The sequence below is a fragment of the Equus asinus genome, chromosome 2 (assembly GCF_041296235.1).
Source record: "Equus asinus isolate D_3611 breed Donkey chromosome 2, EquAss-T2T_v2, whole genome shotgun sequence".
NCBI classification, from domain to species: domain Eukaryota; kingdom Metazoa; phylum Chordata; class Mammalia; order Perissodactyla; family Equidae; genus Equus; species Equus asinus.
In genome coordinates, this window is record NC_091791.1 from 136,633,747 (window position 1) to 136,656,554 (window position 22,808).

Genomic DNA, 22,808 nt, shown 5'->3' on the forward strand with positions numbered 1-22,808 from the left:
CCACAGTCCATAAAAGAGATGATTCACATAGTGCAATTTTTAAAAATTGGATCTATGCAAATTACAGCCCAATCCTTAGGAGGAAAGGCATGGGTAAACTAGATACGTAAATGCACAGAGTCAATATTCCATTTCCAGGAACCATCAAGCACCGATCATACCATATACCATATGCAGGGCTTCCCAAATCTTAATGTGCACACAAGTCACCTGGGGACCTTGTTTAACAGTAGGTTAACCTACTGTTACAGGAAGCCAGGGTAGAGCCTGAGAGTCTGCATTTCAAATAAGCTTCCAGGTGATGCAGAGGCTGCTGGACCCGTGGCCCACCGTCTGAGCAGCGAGGGTGAAGAGGGCCAATGGTGCTCAGTCCTAACTGACCATCTAGACATACACAGGGCTCTTTAACAATAAAAATTCCAATCCTCATCTGAAACTTAGTGAGCCAGAATCTTAAGAGATGGGGTTCCCTGTAATGGGTCAGTTCTCTCTGTAGACAGACTCAGCAGCTTAAGAAGAGATCCATGGAGATAGTGAGTCAAGAAGAGGATACCCAGCAAAGCAGGCCAGACTGGTCAACTCAACCACAGTGATGACATCTGCAATAGAATCCATCTTGACCCTTTTCATCCACTATAATTGCTTTCCAAAGCCAGAGCTTAGATCATTAACATAGTCTGTTTAAGCTTCATAAAACACACAAAGAGGAAAAGCAGATTTTTTTGTGTGTGCTTAAAAATTATAGATAAGGGGTCATCCATGATGAAAGACTGGAAAGAAGCCAAAAGGCAAACATGCAATTAACCAGCCTGATGGCTCCGGGCTCCAATCTTGAAAGGGCTCTCCAGCCACACCCCACCTCATTGCAAAGTACAATTTTGTTAATAAAAGGGATCAAGTGGAATGTGGTCCTTCAGGGTTTTTACACATAAAATTGCTTCTGGGAAAAGGAAGAGTAATAACAGTTTACCCTCTCCAGGTGGAATAGGTGATACAGCTGGGCCCACGTAAAATACCAGCATTTCAATTTCTCCATATCCAGTTTAACAAGGCACTTCAAATTCTGTTCCACATATTCAGCCTCTTGCTCCCAATTTCTACTCATCTCATTAAAAGTTATATACGCCCTGATCCTCTTCTCTCCCTTGCTTACCCTGGTCTTAGTTGGCAGAGGGCAGGGAAATTTTCAACAGGGAGTTCTCACTTTACCCCTAAACTTGGAAATGTCATTCCCATGAGAGGCTTTCCCAAGACTGATTTCAGAAGTGTTACAGCCAGGGTCAACGGGAAGAGGGCCAGGTTCTGCACCTCTCTAGTGAATGTTCTAGGCACAAAGATCCACAGCTTTCTCCACTTTGTGTGGATCACTCAAAAAAAAAAAAAAACAAAAAGCAAGCAGCAGCTTGTAATTCCTACCACGTGTCACGATGCATCATGTTCATCTCTCTATTCTTGGGTCCTAGGAGGGTAATTGTATAAAGAAATGAGTGACTAGATAAATGACTGGAAATAACAGGATGAACAACATCCTGTCCTCCAGGAGTTCAGTTTTCTAGCTGGGAGACTGAGAAGGCATCACACAGCATAATTGCAAGGGCAGTGAAAGAAATTCAGGCTCAAAAGCCCAGAATCGCACAGCTAGGTGGTGGTGAAGCCTGCATTTGGACTCAGCTCCTCCAATTCCACATCAGCGCACTCTTTTACTCCACATTCTCTTCTTGGTATTAGATGTGAATGGCCTTACGGGAACAGAGAGAAAGGAGGACTAAGCTGGGGGTGGGGTGACTGGGGAAGGCGTCATGAGGAGGCAGCATCTGAGCCAGGCTTGAAGGAGGAGCTGAGCTGACTGGCTGTCAGGGGCCCCACGATCACTTGTTCAGCTGTCTGAGTGAATCTGCTTAGAACTCACCACTTACCAGTATTGAATAAGCATGGGGGTGGGGAAGGTACGGGGCAATGTCTTTTCAAATGAGTGTCTTTCTTCCTCTTTCTTTTAAAAAGAACATTTATCCTTATCTGCTAGGGCTGAGAAGGAAGAGACAGAAGCCTAGATACACAAGAAATATAGATGTATTTCTTCCTTTCAACTAAAAGAGTATGCAGTGGGGGCAGTGAGGAGTCACTGATAATTTTATCAAATCTGTGGAAGTACGACTCTTAAAATGGAGAATCATCCAGAAAATCCCCCACAGGCCTGAACCTCTGCCATGTAATGATTTTTCCTTCTTAAGGGAATAAAGGTTAACAAAGTGTAGCCTTTTTTCTCAATAAGGTCACACAGTCCTTTCCCAGTCAGATATCTGCTCTGAGAATTAACACGTACGAATCTCCTGCCTGAATGGCCATCTCCCTAATCTACTTCTGGAGAGGCTCGTGCTTTTGTTTAAAACCACCAAGACCCTGCCAGCTGAGGTCTAGTCATAAACAGAGGTTGTCATTAAATTTCACCAAGGGCCCATGACCTCAGCCCTGGGGAAAGCCAGCCCCCAGTGGAAGGCACCCCCTCGGCTGTACCCATCCAAACTCCAAGGGCACACACCACCTCAGGGGCCTCAGGACCCTTGGGATAACTAAAGATGCTAAATGCATTGAGGATGAAAGTGCATGTGAAACCTATTGGCCCATTTCCTGTCCTTTAGCCTCCTACCATTTGTCTTCTTGGGAATAAAGGAATCCCAGTATCACCCAGACAGAGACGGGGCTGCATCCCTGATTTAGACAAATCTAAAAACCACTTTCTTCACCACTATCCTCCCTTATTTGAGACAAGGAGGTTCAGTTTTGTTTACTTAGACTTAGCCTGCCCTGTGTTGGCCCAGCTTATTATGTGGGAGAGTAAAAGGGGCCGTGGCCGTGTAGATTTGGGGGCCCTTTCTCTAAGGCAAGCTTACAACAGATTCACTCCTGACAATAATCTGCTCAAACCCATCCTATACTCAAACATCATAGCGAGGGTGGGTGGGGGAGACAGTAACCTACTGCACGATTATTCTGAGCCAGATACGGTGGGGGTGCTTTACCTCCATTATCTTGTTTGATGCCCTTCTCACAGCGATCCTTCGACGTGGGGTAGGTTACTAGCACTTTACAGTGAGGAAACTGAAGCCCAGGAGCTCTGTAACTGGCCTGTACTCACCAAGCCATTAGATCGCAGAGGCAAGATTTGAACCCAGGTCCATAGGACGACTGTCTGGCAGTATAGCTCTGCTGTTTCTGACACAATTCAAGATTCTCAGATGAAAGTTCACTGCTTGTTGAGTTACAATGTAGCAGCCGGCTGACAGCTGTTCAGGGACCAGATTTCCCAGATCATGATTTATGCGCATTATATGGCTCTCCAGCTACAAACTACAAACATCCTACTCGGCGTCTCAAAGAAGGCAGAAGGGAACACGAATCAAATGTAAGTAGTTATTTCCAGATTTCCAACCCTTCAACCCCTAACAGGAAGGCCACACCAACACTCGGAGTTCTCCAATGTTTCACCATGGGAAGGTGGCCAGAACATCGTCCTGGGCTATTATACTCTTTCCAAAGCACCACCTCAAATCACATCCCATGGGTTATTAGAGACCTAAGAACTTAACGAAGTTCTCTGTGATTACAAGAATTCCACCAAAACAGAAGGCAATTATTTGGAATCGATTAAGACCAAAAAAACCAAACCTTATTTGCACATCTTATGAATGTCACAATTTTGGGAAATTTTGAAGCTACAGGGGAAAATGTTTTTTCTAAAAAATCACAAAAGAAAACTTACATATTGAAGAATGGTTTTAAAAACAGAGGATCTCTCTAGATAGCAGGATTACGAGGGTAATTTTTATTAACTGACCCGAATTTCCAAATGTATGTGTAATAGCACATATTACTTTACAAATAAAAGTTATAAGATGCATCTGAATAACTTAGTTTGCTCATACAATGACTGTGTTAGACATTTAGTAAATTACTGAAATATGTACATACACACCAGAAACCGAGGGGAAAACACATTCCCCACCAGCACAGCCTTGCCTTTCCAATTCTCAGAGGCTGGTTATTTGCTTATTCTGCCCTTGCTGAAGTGAGGCTTCATCTGCCTTGAAGAACATTCCTGAACAAGGAACAGAGCACAGGAAACACCCTCCACTGATGATGGCAACTCTTCTTTCTAGCAGAAAGGAGTAGTGAGGTAGGACTCTGACTGTCATAAAACCTCTAAGTACCACAGAGTTACTGCTGAGGGTGTAAGACTGAAACAACCTGACAGGTACCTGCAAGTCAAACAGTCAGCAAACTCAGCCCACCTGTTAGAAGGCTACTGTTCTCACCATGTTGTCCTAGATTCTGGATTTGCATGTGTGGCATCCACTCATCACAGGGCCAGTTATACTAACTCTGTTTTCTTATTTTCTGTATTCTTGATGCTCTGTCATTTGGGGGCCTTACAGACCCCAGGAGAGGCTGCCCTTCCCAGAGCTAGCCAATTCTTAAGAGATGGCCAATGGCTTGGCCAGGAGCATGCCTTTCACATACAAGCCAAGCAATCCACCAATCACCTCCTTACCTGACTTTCATACATCAAGCCCTTATTTCTCCTGCCCATAATCATCCCAGGGCCAGGTATCGGGCACCTAGAGACCATCCCTGTGGCCCAAAGCCCACTAGGATTATTCAAACTAGCCAATCGTAAACTGTTGACTCAGCCCTGCCTTGCCTCCTGTGGAAACCCCAATAAAGGTTCTGGCCAAGACTCTTTCCTCACTCCTGTCTTCTGCCTCTTGACCACCCTAAGGCTTCCTACATAGCAAGGCCTCCATCTCAGGAAATATATGTAATAAAAATTACCTTTCAATGGCATTAGCCTCTCCATATCATCATTCCTCTATAAGACCCAGGCACAGAACAGCTACCAACCCCGAGCAATCAGAAAAGGCTTCTAGCAGAAGGTAAACAGCCATTGCTAAGCCCACATGCTTGAAGACAAAGAAGAGAGCAATTCCTCAGAGGCCAGTCTATCAGCTTGGTGACTGGCATACCCTGGCAACTTCCAGTGCTGCCTGAAGCCATGGCACTACCCAAACAGCACAGGCCAGGGCTTCCTGAGGCAGGCCCAGAGATGGTCAGATGAGATACGACACGTCAGAGGGAGGGGAACAACCCGTGGACCCTAACCAGCTGGACAGTAGCTACTATTTCAGCCCAGCACAGAATTGTGGGTCATGAGGAAAAGGTAAAATTACAATGCTTACCTACTACTTCTTAAAGTGGGAAAGTATATAATGTACTTCAGACATTAGCAAGAAAAACTGAGAATAGTTTCACCTGAAGTTTGGGGAAATTTCAACTACTTAGAAAATTCATTATGAATTCCTCCTTCTTAGAAGATACCAAAGTAAATGAGGCACCACTGCATTTTCATCATGTTGCTTTAATCTTATTCTAGCTCTCCTCAAAACCTTATTCTTTGCATTTCCTGGACATCTCAGTCCTACAGGGAAAATGGTACTTTTTAAAATGAAATATAATAAGTGATTACAAATACTCATTATGAGCAACAATATATCTTGACTATCCTACCTATTACACTGCTAAAAAGCTGAGGGAGTTTTTAAGGTGTGTGACACAGCCCCTGACCTCAAGGATATGGTCTTTCTTCTAAGGGAACTGTTACTAAGATTAAATTGATTTATGGGTTCATTTGTTTCTCACATATTTTTTTGACTCGTCCTGAGCAGCTGTAATGCCTGAACTTATTGGTGGGGGTTATCACTGCGTGACTTGGGACACGTTTGTCCATGTCTTCAGAAGAATCGGCAGTGACAGCAGGCCTTCAGCGCATCCCAAAGGCAGCTGGTTGAGAAACATGAATACACCCAGGCATATATTCCCAGAGGCTGTGCTTGTGCCAGAATTGGAGTAAAAATTCTAGGCAGACTTAGGGAAACTAGATTTGGAGCCATTCCATCTTCCCCAAAAGAATGTTGATAATTTAATTCCTTATCCTGTGTCTTGCTATCAGCAAAAGTCTCTCGGGGTTGGGTATGGTCTTAATTTTTTTTGAGGAAGATTAGCCCTGAGCTAACATCTGCCACCAATCCTCCTCTTTTTGCTGAGGAAGACTGGTGGATTGCATGTGGTCATTTTGTTTGCTTCTGTAATAACAATTGGGAACAATAGCTCTAGGGGTCAGCAAGGTCAAATGTCCAACATGGAACAGTTCATAAACTGGAAGTTTAATCCAGGATAATACTGGCCACAATTCAACTGAAAATTTCCAGAGCTGTAAGAAACATGTCCTTCCCACGTGGCAGTTTCCTGAGTCCTGAGAGTCACATCTGCAAGGAATCCCATATTTGGCGCAGGAGCAATCATCCTGGGTCTGACAAGCCCGAAATGCAAACAGCACGCAAGTTGGCCAACTAGAATCAGCCCAATGAGTCAACTTCAGAAGAGATCCACAAAAGAGAAACGCAGTGGCAGCAGCCTGGCCCGTCATCTTCAGCATTTACAGAACTGTCAAATGTGTGCAAGAGATTTCTCCACATCTTTAACTTTCCTGCTTCTAGTAATTCAGAAGCAGCTAGGACAGTCAGCTGCAAGCAAAGGGAACCCACAGTTCACCAGGCATTTCTGCTTTTATCTCCAGGATGGACCTTACCTCTTGCCCCAAGGGCCGAGATAACGCTCTGTTCCAATCTCAGGCAATATCCTCCTCATAATGAGCTCTCTGTGGGCTCTGAGAACAGTAGCCCTTCTACCTGTATTCAAGAGCTCACCTTGCAGAGAATGAAGGTGGACACTGCAGGAGAATTCCATGTACACAAAGCACTTGCAAATTAGACATAATTTTAGAGGAGAAAGCCCTCTTTAAATGCTCAACTTTAAATGCTCAACTCTTCTAGAAGAGACAGATTAAATTATGCAAATTCAACACCACATTACGGGATGGACCCTAACACCACCAATGTTGGACATGTACCTCCTGATGTGATATACTAAGGTGCAAAACATCATCTATATAGCATTCCTGCCAATAATACATCAAATCATGAGGAATCTAAGCGAGGAATTATCATACAAACCCAAACTGCTACAAAATAACTGGTCTACGCTCTTCAAAAATATCAATGTCTTGAAAGACAAAGAAAAGCAGAGGAACTGTTCCTGATTAAAAGAGATGAAAGAAATATGACAACTGAATACAATCTGCATAATCCTGGATTGAATCCTAGGTCGGGGGAAGAACTGCGATAAAGGACATTGTGATGAGTGGCAAAATTTGGTATGAACTACATATTCAATAACAGTATATCAATGTTACACGTCCTGTCTTTACTAATTGAACTGTGGTTATGAAAAGCAACGTCGTTGTTCTTAGGAAGGACATGCTGAAGTATTTAGGCGTAAAGGGGCATGATGTGCACAACTTTTAAATTGTTCAGATAAACAGTATGTACCATGGAGAACGGTAAAGCAAATGTGGCAAGATGTTTTTAACCGACGAATTTACATTAAGCTATACAGAAGTTCTTTGTGTTCTTCTGGGAACTTTTCTGTAAATTTGAAATTATTTGAAAATAAAGTCTTTTAAAACAACACACATTAAAATTTGTAAAGTGTTTCCATGGTAACATCTGTTGAATGTGGCAAGCCCCTCCCCCCCATGAAACTTATCTGTCACCATCTACCCACACACATACCCAGGTGACTGTGCCCCTCTTCTGCCACCTGGACACCTGGCCCAAGCTGAGCCATTCAGATTCATCTCCTAGAAATCAGACATTGAAAGACAGACTGAGCCAGGAAGCTGTGAGGCACTGAGCAGAACAGAGGGGAGTTTCAGGTGTGAAGTCTCCACAGGAAGTGTAGGCTAAAGGAGCTGATCTGGTTTCAATAAGCAGGGGAGTGTTGGCACTGTACAGAAATGAGGGAGGGGGTCCCCAGTGTACGCTCTCAAGGACACAGCAAGTGCTCAATTAAGGTTGGCTGCCATCAGCAGATGCATTCAACAACCCCGCAGACCCTACCCACTTCATTTAAGCTAGTTTGCCTGGGTCTCTTCCTTGGTCCAAAGGAAAGACCTCTATCAATACAACGGGATCAATAGTCAACATAAAGTATCACATGGCAAGGCAGAACTCCTCGAGTACAGCGCCACTCCCCACTCCCATGCTTCTGCCCTTTTTCCCATAGGAAGGGATGGCTCCCTCTGTTCTCCTCATGCCCACAGCCTCTTATCCAGGGACAAACTGATTTCAGGGAAGGGTACAGCCTGTGAGACCACTTCCTCAGGCATCATGCAGTGTGGTGAACAGCAGGAAGAAGACGGGCCCTGACCAGAGAGGAGACGTGGATCCTTGGACCTACTTACAACCTTGCTACAAGCACAGTAAACTACCACACTTGTCTGACCCTGCGGTAGACAGAAGAGCGGTTCCCAAGGATGTCTACGTCCTAATCTCCAGAACTTGTGAACGTTACATTACATGGCAAAATGGACTTTGCAGATGTGATTAAGTTAAAGCCCATGAGATAGGAAGATTTTCCTGGATTATCCAGATGGAACTAATGGAATCACAAAGGTCTTTAAAAGCAGAGAACCTTGCCCAGCTGTGGTCAGAGGGAGATACAACGTAGCCAGATCTGAAGATGGAGGAATGGGGTCACCAGCCAAGGAATGTAAGTGGCCTCTAGAAGCTGGAAAGGGCAAAGAAATGCATTCTCCCCTAGAGCCTCCAAGAGGAACACAGCCCTGCTCACACCTTGATTCTAGCCCAGTGAGACTCGTATCAGACTTCTAATCCACAGAATTGTAAGATAATGGATTTGTGGTATTTTAAGTCACTAAGTTGTGGTCAGTTGTGACAGCAGCAATAGAAAACTAATACAGACCTTATTCCCTCATCTGGAAATGAGTGTGCTTTCATCCTTTTTGAGAAGTGGGGTTAGTGAACCCTAGCATCCACCTCTTGACATCTCAGAAGTCCCAGGGGCATCCCTGGAGAAACCTTGGCCCCTGACCAAGTGATTTCTGAAGGGAATTAACTCACAAAATAAATGACCTCCATGTCAGACTGAACTTGTTTGGTACCATGTGCCCTTATTTTGTACAATATTTTGCCACCAGAGTGCTAATCTTTCTTCCTTTTAGTAATAAAAATAAAACGTCCCAAGTTACTAAGTAATTGGCAGACCCCAGTGGCCCAGAGCGTTATCATCCAAATATCCTGCGCTTCACCAGTAAATGCTCCCCAGCAGCCACACCCACCCCCGAGGGCTTCTGCACTGCCTCTGGTCCAGCAGTGAAGTCACCACGGCCTCCCTTCCAGGTTTCTGAGTCACCTTCACCATTGCAGCTCCAAGCATCAGCAGCTGGACATGAACTCAAGGCAGCAAAGCCCAAACCCAGACCTGGAAATTCAGCTGCTGCACAAGGGTCACCCCTTCGGTGCTACCACTTCATCACTCTCCCTAACATCTTCTCCATGCAACTGCCCTTTCGACTTCTGGAAGTCATGCAGCTGGCCGAAGGACATGCTGCCAAATGTAATCCATGGGTGCAGTGATGTGCTCCAGCTACAAAGTGGGAGCTACTTAACTGATTGCCTCTGCTCTCAGAAGGGCGTTTGACGGTATGGTTTATCACTGAAATATTTCCATTGACAAAACATCTGGGGGAGACAGCTACTGTCCTAACTACTATTCAGTCTCCCTAATAAGGCCACTGCCAAGCCTCGCGGCTGTTGTCAAGATGGTTTATTTTAGAGAAAGCCTATTGGAGCTTCCACTTTTTCATTCTACCAATAGCTAGAGTGTGTGTACCCCCTCCCGCGAGAGCAGTATCAGGGGAAGGTGGTCAAGGCAGCCCAAAGCAGAGCCAGAAGAAAAGAGCTGGCTGATGCTTTTGATGATCTTCGTTGTATCTACTTAAAACTGAAGCCCACCAGACAGGCTGCCCAGGCGATCTATCCAGAGATAGACAACATGACTTTTAAAGGAGAGAGCATATATAGAAATGGTTCCGGCTCAAAGAAGAGGCCTGTTCTAAGCACCTACATGCAGAAATCGGCCAGACAGGGCGCTGGCTACCATACAGAAGGAAGATGCCTGTTCCTGGGTGGGCAAGTCAGCAGAGCCCACTCCACGGGGAATTTTATCAGCCTTTTATCATCCTGTCATCGTCCACTCATGTTAAATACGGGATCTGCCACAGACGCCTGCCAAATGACAAAGAGGGACCGTGACTCTGCCTTGGAGAAATTTGCTATTGCCAAATGTCACAGAGTAATTCTGGGTGCCTGAGAGACCCCGGCCACAGACAGCCCAGCCACAGCAAGAGTGCCAAGGAGCTTCCCTCTGAGCGAGAACAGGAGAGGACTCAGAAAGGGAGAGAGGCCAAGGCTGCCACGGGCAGCAAGGAACAGCCTCCAGCCTGACCCCACAGCTTCCCTCTCATACGCACTTCAGCAGAAGTGGTCGCTCCTAAGCATCTGTCAACAGCGTGCACCACTGTTAACAAGAGGTATAAACAAGAGGAGGAGGGAGGCAGAGAAAAGGAGCCTTGGGAGAGGAATGGGCCAGTCCAGAGGGGCTCCATTATGAGGCTTTGAAGGCTGAGCTGCAGGACCAGGAAGCACACCCTAGCAACCTCTGCTGGTTACAGACTTTGTCCGAAGCCCTGTGAACGCCAGACCTGGCACAGCCATAGTTTTTGGAAGGCGTTATGCATTTCGCTTTCAAGGCAACAATAATTTTAAAGATGAACAACATTCTGTGTGAGGGCCCTTACACGTTGTTGGGAATATAAATTGTATCATCTTTCGAAAGGTGAATTTTAAAGGGGCATATCTTTTGACCTTGGAAATCTACAGAAATGCCCACAATGGTCTACAAGTATTACACAAAAGTTCATTGCAATATTACCAAAAAAAGGGCAGGGGGGCCAGCCAGTGAAAGAATGAAAGGTTACATAACATATTTTTTATATGAAAAGATAAGACAATTATCATAAATAGTATTCAGTCTTTCAATGAGACAGATTTATATTAGTATAGAATAAATGATATGAGTTTTTAAGATATACTACACATTACACTACATTATTTTTGTTTAAAAAAATATGCTCTCATACACAAAGGGTCATGAGGACTTTATGTGATAGTCCTGATACCACCTTGAATATACTTTTACTTCTCACAAAAAGCAAACTGTGCTAACAATATTACTTATTGTCCTTAAGCCAGGTAAGTTCTCTGTCAGCAGGAAAGGAGGAGGAGTAAAAACTTGCAAATTCCCAGTTAGTCATTCCTTTAATTAGAAATCATGCTTTTTAGGTTTTGGGGTTTTTTCTCTTAAAGAGAAATTTGCCTCTGAATGTCCTAAATAAGGAAAAGAATTGTGATTGTCTGTGACATCCAAAGTAGTAAAATAAAATGGATCAGAACATCCCAGTTTGCTGGAATAGGGGTAAGTATGGGGGCTCAGCTGTGGGCGGCAGGTGAAATCCTTCTATGCCCCCCACCGCAACTGCTCTGTGAGCACTGCTGGCTCTAGCATTGGGACAGTTTGAATGACAGAGAATGACAGAATCCTGCCTTTAGGCAGAAGCAGGAAGCAAGCATGGCCACACAGTAAGTATCTGCATACTGTTCAGCACTGCATTTGAAGGTGGAAAGTGCCCGTGTCTCTGTCCCCTGGCATCCTTAAAATTTGTTACATTGTAGTTTTTTGTTTTTTGTTTTTGTTTTTTTTAAGTACAGTCTGGTACAAAGAAGGGACAGAGTCCCAAGTCTAGCAACCCTGAGGCACGCAACAGAGGCCCAAAGGGCTGCACCCCTCCACGGGGGTTACCTGTGTGAGGCATATCACTATGAGGGATGCTGCTATCTTCCTTTTTGATAAATCTTGTCTCTTTTCTTGATTTTTTAAAAAAAATATCAAAGGGTTGTAAATTATTTTTGTAAATTTGTAAAAAGACATTTTTAAAGAAAAACAAAATCTGTGTTATAGGAAACAATGTACTTTTTTAGATACTCATTCAACATCTTCCACACCTTTGCTCTCTCCCATCACTGCAAATAACTGAGACCCCAAGGAGAGGGCTTCCAAAGTCCACAAAAGGCAAGGAGACACCCACTGTTGTGTTCACCTGGGAAGGCTTGTAATTACCGGAGACCAATGTGACCACTGCGACTGCTCCGCGTTTGCTTAGGGATTCAGCAGCAGTGCCTATTAATTCATTGCTCTTCAGATAAGCTGGCTTTAGATAAGCAAGTGAAGAAGAAAAGCACTTTTTTGGTTTCACTTACCAAATGTTTACTGAGCTCAAGGCTGAGTGCTGGGCCCTAGGACATAAGGAAGGATGAAGCATAATCCCTGTCCTCAAGGGGCTCATTGTCCACAGACAAAGAAATTGGCTTCAGACATGGGAAGAGGGCACGAACGGAGGGAAGTGAGCCAGACACAGGTGGAAAGGGACACTTCAGGCAGTCCTTGAAGAATGAGTGGCCAGGATGAGTACACGGTACTCTAAGAGCATCATATCTAAAACAACTCTCTCTGCCAAGTAAGAGCTATCTCCCTCGGTTCACTGTTGAGGAAAATGGCCCAGAAAATAGTAGCTACTAGTCATTGGTGCCTGTATGAGACACTGAGGCCCAGGTAAACACACCTGGGCACAAGATTATCACCCTCGAGTTGTGCTGTGAATCAGTTCCCACCAGCTCCAAAGCCGTGACTCTGGATGGAAAAGATTAACCCCTTAAGCCTAAAGAAGAAGGAGCAGCTTTTAAGACCCATTCCATCCCTTCGTGGGTGGGCCCACCCCATGGGCCCACCCCACCCCACCCCACCCCACCCCACCCCACCCTCCAGGAGGGGAGGCAGGGACATGAACAGAGTTTGCAACCGATACATAATAACACGGTTCCTGTTGTTGCCTAAAACATAAGAATCAGAGTACATATCCTGCTGTGGAAGCCTCACTATGTGGGTTCAACTTCATTCTGCATTTGGTGAGTGGCTCAGGATACACGTGAACTCAGCATATACAGGAAGCCAAAATCGAGGAGCCTAAAACCCATAAAGCACTAGAATTGTATCTCTGATACAAACAAAATAACCCTGAGCAGAGCGAGGTTATTTGGAGATTGTCTTTGATACAGAAATCCCACAGAGCAGCCAGAAAATGGTCTTCAGAACACAGTGAATCAACCAGACCCCTCACCTTCTGCCTCCCCAGCCTAAGCCATCGAAGACTAAGCTGTAACACTGGCTCTCGGCACCACCAGCGGCAATCACAGTCCCCCTGGATAACTGTCCCCATGGAGGATGCCTGAGGCCGGCAGAGGTGGGGCAAGAAGTTGACCCCCAAGATGAACACACACTTTCCTCTTCCCTGTTCATTTTGCATCACATTGACAGACCTCCTCCCCTACTTCAAGGGGCCAGAGTGCTGCAGAAGTAACATCTTCAAGTTGACACACAGGGAAGGGCCATATCCAGGGGTATAATGAGGGTGGGAGAGAAGGAAGAAAATAACACATAATCAACAACCCGGTCTTGCCGTTAGCAGTCAAATCCCATTTCTAGCCTTGGTCCAGGTGGCAAAAGCAAGAAGAGAAAAGGCCCTGCCTGATGTCTGACAGACCAGGCTGGATCCCAACCCCACTTTCTGTGTGACCCCAAACGAGTTCCTTCACCTTCAACCTCAGTCTTGTCCTCTGTAAACGGTGACTACCTGCCTCGTGGGCTGTTCGGAGAGTCAAGACACAAGACCACGTGCCAGGCACGTAGCCTGACGCCTCGTACCTGTAAGTACTCCATAAACAGCCGTTACAACCATTAACTACTCAAGTGGAAAATCTATTTGGCTTCTCATGACAACTAAACACAACTTTTCAGAGGTTTGACTGCAGCAGTGCTCAGTCTGCAACAACACACCGGTGTCTCAGGAGAACAACCCCAGAGCCAATGCACTGCCTGGACTCAAGAAATATCCTTCAGCAGCAGCGCCCTGAACCCCTCCTGTCATTCCCCTCAAACCCTCACTCTGCCTGCTCTGAGGTTTCTGTCATCAGCTTGCAGCTTCCAATATGGCCTCATCTCAACACCCTACTTCAGTGCCATATTAGCCCAGCTGATACAGCCTGCTCTTAACAAGGAACACCCTCAGTATTTCCAGAAATGCTGACTTATGGGGTAGGCACACTGCAGAGACCCCATAGGATTTCATCTCATGAATCTGAGCAGCACAATATTGAAGGGAGGATTTCACTGACAAAACCACAACCCGCAATAATGAGCTACAAGCACATGCACACAGGGGAGGGTAACAGGCTCCCGCACTTTGCAGTCAGGCTCGTATTTCAGATCACTCAGCCTCACACAGCTAGAGGAGGAGGACTGGCCAGACAGAATCCCGCCGGGTCTCTGGTGGCCTTACAAACACACACCTCAGGCAGTTCACTAAGAGTCACACTTCAGGACAAGTATGAGACTCACATCAAGAACCTTAGACCTCACTTCTCTAAGTGTGATCTACAGACCAGCAGCATCACCTGCAGCTTGTTAGAAATGCAGCATCTCAGGCCCCATCCAGGTCTACTCAATCAGGATGTGCATTTAACTGGATCCCCCAGGTGACACAGCTTTAGGGTATTTAGAATAAAGCGGCCTGCCCAGATAGAGTTATGATAGTTTGCTTAGGTTTTCACTTGATCTTTTTTGTTTTTCATTGAAGTTCCATGACAGCATAGACTGTGCCTACCTTAGCCATTGGCATGTAGTAGATATTCAATAAATATTCGTTGAATGAATGTATGGATGGGTGGTCTACCAAGTGACTGAAGAAACCTGTTTTAAGTGTAAAGAAAGTTGCAACAAAGGGTCTGAGAGCAAGAGAGAACCCCTGGGGGTGGAGGCAAAACGTCTTCAAACGAGGTAGTCAGATATGTCCTCTCTAAAAGGGGATGGCATCAGGATAAGATAAGATGGATAAGGAGGAACATGCCGGGGAAGAGGATGTCAGGCAGAGGGAACAGCACCCACATAAGCACCAGCAAAAGACTAATGAGTCTTTTCTTGTAGGCCAGTAGAGAGAGAGAATGGAGACCCGAATGTTTGGCTCTGGTGATGGAAGACAGAATCAGAAGGCCCCATGACCACTGTGACTATCAGGGGCAGAAAGGCCATGTTTGGAGTCACAGCTGCCATCTCCAAGGCTCTTGAAGCTGGGCATGAGAGAGGCTGGCTGTATAGGGAGGCAGTCCCTCAGGCAGACCCAGCTGGACTTTGCAACTGCTGGCCACAACCCCTCCAGCCCTCAGATTCCACAGGTCTGCAATTGCTTACAAAGTAGAAACATGGAGATTACTCACTGTTTTCAACAAGTCGATCCAAGAACTTGTGGGCAGCTGAGCATCCAAGGGTCCAGGAACCCAGTCCAGATGTTACCCTGCAGCAGCACACTGGCAAAGAAGAGACAAATGACAAGTGTCAGTGCAGGCAGCTGTGTACTGGGTGAGCAACGTTCTCCCAAGATTGAATGGCACTGATGGGGTTCAGATTATAAAGAGGGCAGAAAAGGAAATCACTACACAGGGTAAATGGTCTCGGAGCACTGTGCAGTGACACAGCTGGCAACCCCTCTGCCTTCAGTCTCAGGAGAGGCACCATCACACCAATAGCAGCATCTCTCTGCAAATCTCCCCAACGTGGAGTCCAGACATATGGCTGCCAAGGGCCCTTGGAGATAATCAGGCCCAACCCCTCTCTTTCCAGGTGAGAAAAACCAAGACTCAGAAAGAAGACAGGCCTTATCCAAAATCAGCAGTGAGTAATGGTGAGGCCAGGAGTGGAATTGCAGAATCAAGTCAATAAAGCTTAAATTTACCTGTAAATTACCTTCCTTAATAAAACTTAGCTTCTAAATAAATGTTATTCTTATTCGGTCTGGCTCCTAACTGAGGAGGAGACACAAAGCGGCCTGTAGCTCTGAATCTTAACCATTCCTCCAGTTCTCTCTCCTTAACCCCCAAAGGCTTTCCACAGCCAAACTGAAAGTCCTGGTTTTCTTCAAAAACAAAATTTAAAAAAAACCCAAAAAACAAAAAACAGAACTGTTCACATTTGAGTATGAGAAGAAAATCTAAGAACTTTGGAGAAAAACCTAAAAATTCTGAACGTATGAGATATAAAGACCACCACAGAACCAAAAGGAAAGCTCCTTTTCCATACATCAAGTTTCCAGACCCAAGAGACCAGAACCCTCCCAGGAAATGCCTGGAGACCATGAGAAGTAGTACATTTCAAAGATGTGTAGGCAAAGACTATTGTTAATGGTCATTTTGCTAAAATGAAATGGATGATCAAAATGCTAATTCTCTAGGAAATGAGCCTTCTGATTATGTTTTTAATTAATCTCATCTAATTAAATATTTAAGCCATAATCATCTAAATAGTTACCCCTTCCCCTGAGGGTCTGGTTCCACCTGACCCTGACAAATCAGCAGAAGCTTGGGCAGAAGACACCTAACCTTGCAGACCCTTCTGTCAATTCATCCATACAAAAAGCATGGGTGGGATAAAGCTCAGGTATCCCTCAGTTGGTGAATTCTAAAATTCCCTCACATTGCTGGCACAAAGCTGAAAGTACCTCCCATTAAGTCGGCTTATACAAAGCATAATTACTCGCCTACTTTGAAGAAACGAATGTCAGTCATTATAAATTTAAATTGCCATATCTCTTAGGAAATAACTATGAAGTTGGTGTAACAATAGTTGTATTCTGTTTCTAGGAAGTTAGTTTCAGCAGTGACAAATCTGCCCTTCACTAAATGGGTATTTGGATCTGTTTCCCCAAAGGCCCATTACTATTTATAAGGCGAAAATTTTGCATAAAGTGGAATTTAGGCAGTGAGGTCATTTGTTTTGAAACTACAGCAACCATTCCAATTTTTTCCCCTCATTTTAGCATTCTAGTTACTCTGGGTCAAGAAAGGAAGATGCAGATTTCAGAGAAAATGCAAAGCCTGCTAGGCCACCCACAGCATGGTCAAGGATGGCCCTGGACAACCCATGGTATAATTTACGGCTCATTTCCCTTTCAATAGTTAGGCACCCTGAAACGTAAAAAGCCAATGCAGACTCACACACACGCAGACCAAACACATTTCAAGAAATCTTCAATAGCCCCAGGATTCATTTAAAAGAAAAAAAAAAAAAGAGAAAGCAACGTACGATAATATCCACATTATTCCTTATACTTAAAGGAGAGGGAGGGTCCATGAACTCCTCTGGAAATATGAAGGGTCCTTTCACCAAAAAGGAGAACATAATGCCTTCAGTTTCAGAGGGTTCACGAGCCCCTGGGAAATTTCTCTCTGTACCTCAGGTTAAGGACCCCTGCTAAGTTAAAATGGTATATGGAGTTCCCATTTATAATTCTCTCTGAACTTTCTACAATCCCTTTGTAAATGGGGTCTAGCATAGCAGCTAGCAATGCTAACAACGGTTTGAGAACACTCTGCTTCTCCTGGGATCCTTTGCTTAACAGTTTCAAGAGGGAACTTCCCAAAGCAATGTTTGTGCTTGGGACAAACTAGTTTTTCAAAACTAAAAAAAAAAAAAAAAAAAAAAAACCCCATTGGAGCCAGCCCTGTGGCCTAGTGATTAAGTTCAGCACACTCCACTTCAACAGCCCAAGTTCAGCTCCCAGGTGTGGACCTACACCACTAGTCTGCAGCCATGCTGTGGCAGCGACCCACATACAAAATAGAGGAAGACTGGCAATGGATGTTAGCTCAGGGCAAATCTTCCTTAGAAAAATTAAATAAAAATTCAAACTAAAAAATAACCTTCAACAAACCAATATACATATTGTTTAGGAATGCATACATAGGTGATAAAAATAAGAAAAGCAAGGATTGGTGAAAACAAAAAGTTGAGACAACTTGTCACCTCTGAGGGGATGGGGGAACTTCTAAGATATTCGTAATGTTGATTTAACCTGGTTGTTGGCTTCACAGATGTTCATTTCACTCTTCAAATTCCATCTATACATTTTATATACACTTCTCTATGTATACCACAAAGTAGAACAATTAAAAAAAAGACAGATTCATGTCAGTGACAGGGACCTTCAGGAGTTCTCCTCTCAGCCCCGGTTAAGACACCCCAATAAACCTGTGGAGGGAGCCCAGTGCTTGTAAAAGGGTGGAGCCCAACAAGAAATAGTTAGAAGTTCTGGCTCAGAGGCATCGTCTATAAATACATTTTCATTGTTACAAGTCCACGCCCTTGGACAGTCCTGTGTCCTGGGCTAAGGCCACTCTGACCTTCAATGCTGCCCATCACTCTGGGAAAAGTTAGTGTTGGGTTTCTGTAAACCCAGTGGTCTTTCCTCTTACACGCTCTGCAGGCCTGTTTCCTGGGGCCCATTCTGTTACCATGAACAATCTCAGTAAGTCTTCCTGAACAGCTGAGAGAGGAGCGAAGGACTAGACACTTCTGCAGAGTCCAGAGGAATGTTTGGCCCCCTCCTTCCTCAGGCAGATTCATAGGTGGGGCTTCCTTACATCTTCTTCAGGTGCCTCTTCGTTCCTTTACCTTCCTTAAGAGAATTCTGCTCATTCAATGAATGGTCAAGTCATCCACTGGCCAGAAAAGTAGGTGAAGTATTTGGAAACATGACCAGTATGCCTCACCTCCTAGTCCTTCCCACACTTCCCAATATTATCTTGACCAAATAAGGAAAGCATGCTCCTTTCCTAGTAATTTGAGGAAGAGCAAGCCATCCAAAAAAGACCCGTTTTTTGTAATCTCACTAGCAAAACTGTCCTTTTTATTTTTTACTTACAATAGCCAAAAATTGACACCATAACATCAAACAACATTTTAACCTGATTTTGGGTAGCCTGAACTCCATACCCTGTGCGGGGCACACGCATAGTAGTATGTGCTTAATAAAGGAAATATTGTTGTCCCTTATCTCCTGCCAAGAGTCTCATCTAACTCTTCTCCTAGCTCAAGTCTGCAGTTTAAAAAAGCAATGCAAAAGCCAAATTAAGAACACAGAACCCACTCTCTACTGTGTCCACATCTTCAAAAGTAAAACATCCCATTGGATTCTGCCATCTCTCTCAAGCTCAAGACAGGCATGGCTTTTCCTGCATGTGTATATGTGTGTGTGTGTGCACGCGTCTGTGGGTGGATGGGGAGGGAGGGAGGGAGAGTGTCAGAGAGACACAGACAGACCAACAGAGAGACAGACCAACAGAGAGAGACAGGGAGACAGGCAGACAGGGAGAGTATGGGTGGGCAAGTGAGAGTAACTGTGATATGCGTGAATACACACGCAAACACACACATGTGCATGCAAGCCCAACATTCTTCTTGACGGACCCAAAACAATAGCTTACAGGGAAACCATGGCTAAGAGCTCAGGAAAAGTCACGGCCTGCCAATTCCAGAAGGACAAAGGGTTTCAGCAACTAACATGGGAAGAAAATGATCTCATGCCCCTTTCCCACTGAGAGTGTGCCTAAGAGGGATCCTTCTCAGATGAGGAGTGCTTGCTTACAGGCACAGTCACTGTTTCCACCCTACGGGACCCAGGAGGGAGTTTGGCCAAGTCAGATTCCAGAGGTAGCTTTTTGATGTCTAACCCAGACAATCCGCAGACAGGGCCTCCTCAGCCAAGGAGGGGGCTGAAGCAAGACCCTGGCGTATCGTAAGGGCATTAGTCACTACATTCAACAGCTAGTTTCTTTACATCAACGGCCTGGGCCAGGACTGAAAGTGGACCCTCCGGTAACAGGCCTGCGTCTCTGGGGTACTAGGGTGTACCTGTCCTCAGAGAACACAGGCAGGAAAAGCTCACATGCTCCAGGCCTCATGGTGCCTCTCACCCCATTATCAGACCAGCAACCCTGGGCCATGGGGGTGGGCAGGCAGTTCTAAAGGGGCGGTGCCATGCATGAAGAGCTCTGATATGCAGCTCTGCTTCTGCAGCCCCCGATCGTGCACCCCACTGCACATATTTACTATACACCAGAGTGCCAGGCACTAAGCTAAGTGCTGGGAGAGGAAGAAAGAAAGTGGTACCTTTCAAGGTCAAAAAGTTTTGCAGATCTCCCTCCCATCCCCCAACACATACACACAATGGTAGTTGTACTTCTGGTATCCTTGGAGAGAAGCGATCAAGACAAAAATGCTCTCAGATGAATTTTTTCATTAGTCCCAATAGCCCCTATATATGTTTTTTAAATACCAAAAAATAATTCCAGGGCATTATTAATTTATTCTATAGGCAAATACAAATACTATAGGCAAATACACAGATTAAGGATCCCTTAACTTCCACAACACAATAAAATGGCCTGTGTTCTGCCCCAAAATGGTGCTGGGGTGGGGGTCAGGGGTACAAAACAACCCAAGAAGACTCCCAAATATTTGCCACACTTCAAGGCTATGCTGTTTGAAGGAAACTTTAGGTCAGATGCGAAGGTGGGAAATATTTTTGAAATAAGCCATAACACACATTAGCTCCTGCAGCTAGGTGGTCTTCTCCAGCACACTATCCCAACCAGCACCCCTCATACAGCTCTCCTGCAGTTTCCTCACAGGGAAACCCCACCTCTGCACTTTTCATACTGTTCTAGAATCCTTTCTCTCCTCCGTCTCAACCTGGAGCTCCTTGAGGGCAAGGACTGCCCTTTCCCACTGGTGCTGTAGCAACCTTTCACAGGGCACTCAGGAGATTGATAGGAAGGAAAGGCTGAGAAGAGGGAGAAAAATGCTGCTTTATGGAAGACTCTGCAGGTAAATTGAAGAATACAGTTTGGGGAGGAGGAAGCGTATGATTTCACATTCAGGTTTGAAACCTCAGGACTGCCATAAAGACGCACAAAAAAATTCAACAGTCTTCCCAAAGGCCCAGCCCACGTGAGCAGCCCAGCTTCCCCATCAATCAGCCTGACAGCAGCAGAGAGACAGAGTTAGACTGGAGATGGTGTTCCTTTTCTTCTCTCTTGTGCCTCTCTGCTCTGCTTGCAGCACTGGCTTTTCTACCTCCTTTCTTCCTTCTTCCCTGTCCTTGAAGTTCTCCACTGCATTCAGAATACAGTCCAAATTTCTTACCTTGGGATAGGAGGCCCTGCACACTTAGACCCCCACTTGATTCCCCCTGACTCAGCCCCTTTCATAGACAAGCACACACACACACACACAGCGCCCCCACCCAGCCACAAACCAGTCCCAAGAGAGTGTTGGGATTCTCCCCACTCCACCACATCCTGCCTTCTACTCATCCACTTTGGGACCTGTGCCCAAGTCATTCCTTCCAGGAAAGCCCAACTCCCTCATCTGATATAAATCTACCTTCCCCCAAAACCCAGATCACAATCCCCCCAGCCTCCAAGATGACCCCTCTGATCCTCCCAATCAAAATTAGTCTTTCCTTCCCCTTCACACCCAAGGCTTTTGTCCCACTGTGAGAGACCTCACACTAGAGAGTCAGCTTCTGTGTGCCTTTCATCCTCCCCAGCCTATGTCCCCAGCAGGAGGCAAGGATGCCACCACGTTTATCTTTGTCCCCTATATAGCATCCAACATAAACCTTAGCAAACAGCAAGGACTCAAATACCTATAAAATGCATATATCTTAGTGTTTCAAGGGTTCTTTTGGGTGTCTCTCGGGGTGCCAATTCTAGAATCAAACCAAGCACACAAATAGCCTGAACAAAGGGATAGCTTTTGGGGAGAAGTTCCCCCACACAGACACCACACCAACACAAGTATTCAGTTGCATCAGTCCATCTGTTCAGGCTCTATTTCCCAAAGGGCCAAACAACTAGACTTCTGTGGCAAACTCAGTGTTCCTCTGGGACCTAACAAAGCATAAGACTTCAGAAAGCACAGGCACACTTTTCTTTACAAAGGACACAGCTTCTGGATAAGCAGCATTGTTAAAGGAACTGAATTTATAAGTTCACTTTAAAGCCAGATTTTTTGAGACAGTTCAACCCCCATGCTTTTTCTTCTAATGCACTGGGTGTGTCACATGGGTCTAGAATCTAGACAGTTCCCTAGGTCAGAAAATGCACTTGCTTATGAACACATAGAAATGGCCGAGTTCTTAATGTTTACCTCAGATGAGAAGTCTGCTTACATGCTCCAAATAAAATAAGGAAGCAGTATTTGACCCCAGTCAAGAAGCCTCTGGAATCTCAAACACAAATGTTTCTCATTTAGTCCAAGCTCTGTTTCAATTACATGCAAAGAAAAGACAAAGAAAAACTCCACTACCATTCACTGCTGCTTTCATGAAAACATTATAAATTATCTTTATTACGTCATATAGTAAATTTGCCTTATATAAGGTAATGCTGACAAATGGTTACAGGCACTGTTTCCTCAAGAATTGCTTTACTCATAAGTGTTCTTATGTTTGACTGCCAGGCACTGGCGTCACTTCTGTCCAGAAACCCGACAGCACAGGGATGTGTGTCCCATCTGAAGCCTTTAGCGTTAGTTTAAAGAACTGTAATGAACGCAACATCAAAAAACAACTCCTTTTTGTAACAAATAATTTCAGAAACAAAAATTGACTGGATGGAGTGTCTTAATATTCTAACTTTCTACAGCTAACTAAATCCCAACTGTGAGAGGGACTTCAGTAGTTTTAACTTTGACATTGACCCCAGAGGACACCCCCTTGTCACCACTCTGTTAGCATGCCGATTTAAATTTCTTTGAAATGCCTCTCTCTCCCGTGGCACATTTCTTAGATTAGGATACTCGTAGGTAACATGTTTAAGCCCTGA

General features: G+C 45.0%; 1 protein-coding gene across 8 annotated transcripts in view; it reads right to left on the bottom strand.

The window, feature by feature from the left end:
- Positions 1-22,808, bottom strand: part of TLN2 (talin 2) — a 413,145-nt gene that overhangs the window by 327,939 nt on the left and 62,398 nt on the right. For all 8 annotated transcript variants that reach the window (XM_070500486.1, XM_070500480.1, XM_070500476.1 and 5 more), the window contains exon 2: positions 15,363-15,452. The gene's annotated coding sequence lies outside the window, so the exon portion shown is untranslated. The remainder of the gene's footprint in view (positions 1-15,362; positions 15,453-22,808) is intronic.